The following is a 6,000-nucleotide window of genomic DNA, read 5'->3' on the forward strand; positions in this document are numbered from 1 at the left end:
TTCGCGGTTTCTTGATTTTTTACTCTTCGGATTTTTCGCTGCTCTTCTTGCTCGTTGTTGATATGATCCTGAGTGGCCTGGCACTCTCGCGTAGTGATCCAATCTCCCTTGATTTCCATTACTCCCTCAGGTGTTGGAAATCTGAGATATTGGTGGTACGTTGCCGCAACTCCTTTGAGCTTATGTATCCATTTTCGTCCAATAATAGCGTTGTAGGGGGAAGGGGTGTCCACCACACTGAATCGGGTTTCCAGTTTCATGGGCCCTGCGTTAACCTGCAATACGATGTCTCCCAAGGGCTTCGTGGCTGCTCCATTGAATCCGTAGATGGTGTGATAAGAGGTCATTAACTGTTCATCATGGAGCTTCATCCGTTTGAATGCATCGTAAAATAGGACGTTTACGGAGCTTCCCCCGTCTATGAGGATCTTCTTGAGGTTACATCCAGCTACTGGTAGTGTTAGGACCAAGGGATCGTTATGGTCTTCCATATCTTCTTCGATATCCTCGGCATCGAAGATGATAGGAGATTCCATCCATTCTTCGTATTCTTCCACCACTATCCCATCGACCTTATATAATTCGCAGCGGTCTTCGAATTGCTTACGTAACCTCTTTCCTATCTGCGCTGTAAGTGAGGGTCCTGTGGCTTCAGAACACGAGATAGTGTTGATTGTTCGGTTTCCTTCCGGAAGTTGGACTGGTTTGGTTCGCTTAGATCTGTCCTCGGTAACATCCTTTCGTACGTAATGTTTGAGCTCTCCCGCATCAATTAATTTTTGGATCATTATTTTAAGGTTCTTGCACTTTTCGGTCTGGTGTCCGTTGAAACAGTGATATTCACAGTAATCTTTAGACTTCTCGAATCTCGGGGGCTGCTTTCCCTTAGACCATGGCCACTCCAAGTTTTCCCTCCCTTTGATCTCTCGTAGGATACGAGCATAGCTAGCGTTGAGTTTCGTGTAAACTTGATCTTCGAATTTTCGGTCACCTGCTCTTCGTTCATCTCTTCGTTCCTTCCTATCTTCGTGAGGTCTCTCCACTGAGCAACTCCTTTTGGCCCCATTGGTTTGTTCCGCTGAATTGGTGCGGTGAGACCTCTGCGGATATGCCCTCGGGTTTTCCCGTTGAATTTCTTCAAGTCGAGCGTGCTTTTCGATAATTATTCGAAGATCTCCCTCTGTCTTAGGCACGCTCCCATGAATTTCAACAAATAGGGGACTCATTCGGTCTAAGCCCCATTTGTAGCAATTGATGCTTACCACTGGGTCCACGATCCCTATGGCTTGGAAGATCTTGTGCCATCTGTTAGTGTACTCCCTCGTGGTTTCCTTGTATCCAATCGCTAGTGAAAAGAGCTTATCCATTCCGGTGTTTACAGTCTTGTTGTACATGTACGTTCTTAAGAATTTCTCTGCGAGTTGGTCGTATGAGTGGATAGAGTTTGGTGGTAGATTATCGAACCATGATAACGCCGATCCCTTCAGGCTTGACGGGAAGTATCTGCAGAGTACGGCGTCGTTCTGACCCCATCTAGCCAAGACACGGTTGTAGTACCGAATATGTGCAGCAGGGTCGCTGGATCCATCATAGCATTCGAACGTTGGGACAGGGCATTTCAGTGGAATAGGGGTGTTGGCCAAGCGATGAGTTAAGGGCGTGGAGTTAGCTTCTCCCATGACCTCTTCTAACCTCCCCTCGCCTTGTTTATTTTTTAATTGCCTGATCTCGGCCATCATCTCATCTCGTAGTTCTTCCATTGCGCGGTGGTGCCCTAAATTCTTCTGTTCGTTACCGTCTGACTCTCCATCGTCATAATCCGGGTCAGATACGCTACTTCCCTTGTCGCGTCTTCATTAGACGCTATGACGACTCTACAGTCTCGGTTTGGCTCTGGTGCTTTGGAGTTTGCTTCATCAAGTTGTTGGCTGGTCTTCGTGCTTAAAGCAATCCGCTCCTTTAAATCTTGATTTTCTCTGGCCAACAGGGCTACAACATCTGCGTAAACCTGCTGGCTCTTCTTCAGTTCCTCAAGCTCAGCCATCAGTCGGTGTGATTGGTTGGACCCCTGATTGGGGGTCCCAGCGCGTGCTACTACATCCATGGTGCCGCCCTCCTCCATGGTCTGCACTAAAGGTGGAAGGGGTTCAGCTTCGGTTGCTGGCATTTCCAAATTGGGGTGAGTACCCCTCTGCGGCGCTAGAGCCGCCGGTATGGTTTGATTTTGATCATTTGTTGGTGTCATTCCAAAAGTTAGTAGGTGCACGGGTTGGAACGTTCTGGATTCATCCACCCTTTCTCTTGGTTGATTAAGTTGATTCATGGCGCAAGTATTGCTAGCCTCTGCAGCCTTCGGGACTACCGCAGCCGCACCGTACTTTGTCGCTGCTGCTCTGAGAGCCGCCGCTGCAACTGAATTAGCGTTCATAGGTGAAGTGATTTCCGCAGTATCTTGCCTTTGACTGGTCATTTTAGCTTTATCCCCCTTCTACTTGCTTCGGGTGATGACCGGGGTTGTCCTGGGTGTTTCTTTTGACAAAGCTTTGGATTTTCCTGCTTCCTACGTCTTTTCCATCACGTGTCCTGTTGTTGACAATGAAATCTCACCGAAACTCGCCTTCTTTACTCACAATACGTCCTTTCTGCATAAGGCATTTCAAACGAAAAACGGGAATATCCGCGTGAAGCGGGTTAGTTGACGAAATACATTCTTCCAGGAGAGGATTAATACACGCAAGTTACAATATACAGGTTAAAGTTTTATTAAAGGAGATCCTTAGTATAAAAACTACGAAAAATCCCCCAGAGAGACGGGTTCGCATGAGATCTAAAGAAAATCGTAAATCCGCGGATTAGAACAATAAATCTTATCGAAGATAAAAGGTGGGTTTTTAACACAATACAGTTAACAAATGATCTATACGGTCCGAGCTGATAAATCAGAGCAATCATATGCCAATTTAAAATGAAATCACAGGATAAGATAAATCTTTTACCGGGACGAAGTCCCTGTTTCTAGCGCCAAATTGTGAGCACACAAACCACGAAGGGATCCGAATGCTCACAATTAATCATCGTCATCTAAGGAGATTGGTGATGATGATATCCTAGTGTTGATTCATTGGCTCAAAACCTTCGGGTTTATCATAGCCTCATCTAACAACTCCATGCGAGGCGTTTGCGCACGGGATATAAGTACAAGCAAAGAAAACAAAACGTATAAGTAAAGATCCATGGGGCTAAATAAATATAAAGTGCTGAAATGTAAATAAGACCAAGGTTTACGTGGTTCAGCACTAATGCCTACGTCCACGGGGTTTGTTGTTTTACTATATTCTTCTCGGTTACACGAATAGTCGAATGACTCTTTGGGTTTACATGTTTCTCTCTTCTAAATGATTAACTTACACTTGCAAACTCTCTCTCTCTCTCCTTCCCTTCCTGATTCTTCCGATCCCCTTTCCTCTTGGTGGAGACGGAGTATTTATAAGGTTAGAATGTGGGACCCATCCCTGATGACCGTTGGAGCCTTATCTTCTTGTGTCCTTGCGTCTATCACGCAGAGGTCTGCGTTTTCCCATTGATCCCGCAGAGGCATCCTCGCTCGTTCCACAGGTTGATCGACACGTACACTGCTCAGAGTGTTTAATGTGGGTAGTTGAGGGGTCTGCTCGTGTCAGACAAGTGTCTTCTGCCCCTGTCACGTCCGTGTCAACTAACTTTCTCTCCACCGTTGATCCTAGCTCCTCTTTTGGGGATGCGATAAAGTAACTCCTTGGGGTTTATTTGGTGTTTCGTAGCGCATCATGTTTTGATGTTTAGGCCCGCATGCTTTCCACGTATCTTTTTATATACACGTGTCTGATAGTGAGATATATGTGTACACAGCCCCATAGCTGAAAGAATACTACAATGAGGTTGTGGAGGAACGTGGGCACTAGCAAGTACAGAGGTGCTGTCCGATCGCAATAATTTGATTTCTAGTGTGTCTACTTTGATTGTTGTGGCGAAAGAGATGGCTGAGCTTGGTGATGAGTGGCCTTCCGGGACTACTTTGGAGACGTGGAGAGAAAGCTTTATTTTTCCGAAATTGTTGAGGTTCAATATATATAAGCTGGATTGGGGAATTGTTGAAGAGTTTAGAGGATAAAAGGGCAACCCGGCAGTTGGTGTTACCTGGTGAGATTACAAGCTTAAAAGAAAAGATTAAAGTGGAAACACAAAGGCTGAAGGATCAACAGAAAGAGAAAATTCGTATAACTGCCGAGGCGTCTAGGATTGCAGCCAAAGCTGCGGCAATTTCGACAAAGCTGAAATCAAAACAGAAAGAGTTGGCTAGTTTTGAATAGGCTGTAGTCTCTGCTTTTGCTTTTGCATTTTCTTTTCTTATAAACAGTGTTTGTTGGGATTGGGCTTTGATAGGATAAGGTTTATTGTATCTGTATTTGTTTACTTTATATTTGGGTGTGTTCCTGATTGTTGTTGTTTTCATTGTGTTGTTTTTTAGTATTGCGTGAGATTGCTTTGTTAATCCCAAAGCTATTGTTATCTCGATCGCTGTGCTAGATTATAAAATGAGTTGAAGTTTGTCACTTTGTGTATTCTCGTTCTTTGGTTTGCTCTTGGCAGGTGTGAAGATGTCAACCCATATTCGGTTGGTTTTTGAGATCTAGGCTAAATGTTGTGTTAGAGTTGGCTCTTGCGCATTTCAAGCTTGTTTCTGCTTAAGACCAAGATTGGATTATAGGTTCAGAAATGTCCATGACGAAGGCATGGCAAACCAAAACATTTGCAGATTTAGAGGTTGATAACCTTCGCCTTATTCGTAAGGCAAAACAGACTAAGGTTTCCTTTCTTATTCACGATATTGAGGTTGCTTTGCAGCATTCAAGGGTTGCTTTATTTCAAGCTCAATACGAAATGGCTCAGCATGCCTAGTTCTCATATGTAATTAAATAGTTTTGTATGGTTTTCTCATTTGCGAGATCTCGAGATCCATAAGAAGCTGGGTGAATTGTAATTATGAACTTCAGTTTTGAAGTTTGCATTCCTTTTATATTATGGTATATTATTGGATGATGTTAGACTCAAGTATTTTTAAATAGAATTTGATTTTAGTGTATGTCACGGTATAGAGTCAGTTTAAGCATGCGGCATCGGGTTTCAGTCCCTTTTGCTTTGACACATAGCCTCAAGGCGTGGTGTTTGTTGTCGTGGTTTGTTGTTTTGTTTTGTGATTTTTGTTTTTGGAATTGAGCCGTATCCGGTGTCACATGCGTCTTTTGCATGGATTTAATTTCATTGTTATGATGTCGGGTATAGAATTCCTCTTGTTTTGAGATGTAGCCTCTAGGCTTAACACCCTTCTTAGACCTCAGCCATAACCGATGTTATATGCATCTTTTTTATGAGATTGGTCTTGGTGTATGTAGTCAGATTTCAAACCTTCTCGAATTGAAATGTGTAGAATAAGATCACGCGTTTGTTTATTGCGTTACGTCCTTTGAATGATTTGGTGCACCCTTGAAAGGGGTAATAGGAAGAGATTGAGATGAAAAGATGAAGCCTTTTATTAAATGGCATTGTTGCTTACATGAAGTGGCATTGTCTTTTGTTCATTCTTCTGTAAGCCCCATGCGGTTCTCCCCTTTAGTTGGTGTGTCTCCCCGGGGATCTTATTGAAGGCTTTGTACAAGAATTTCCGAGCTTCTGAGGTCAATGTTTGTATACGTATCCCCCATCCGGACGGGTGACTTTTCGAAACTGTCTTCGTTCATCCTTGTGGACTTGTTTCGCTTAGTGGAGTTGTCCTCAGTTGCATTAGCATATGTAGTTACCCAATCGGGAAATGGTGTCGGGTAGATGTGTGTGACTACCTCATTTGGTTCACTTAGCCCATTGTAAAAGGCTTCTTCGGCTAGGTGTGCTTCCTCGGTTATAAAGGGGGATCGACGGAGGCTGGGACACGTTTCTGCTTTCCTTTCTGGATTAACTTGATGC

Source organism: Papaver somniferum, chromosome 5 (genome assembly GCF_003573695.1).
Source record: "Papaver somniferum cultivar HN1 chromosome 5, ASM357369v1, whole genome shotgun sequence".
NCBI classification, from domain to species: Eukaryota; Viridiplantae; Streptophyta; class Magnoliopsida; order Ranunculales; family Papaveraceae; genus Papaver; species Papaver somniferum.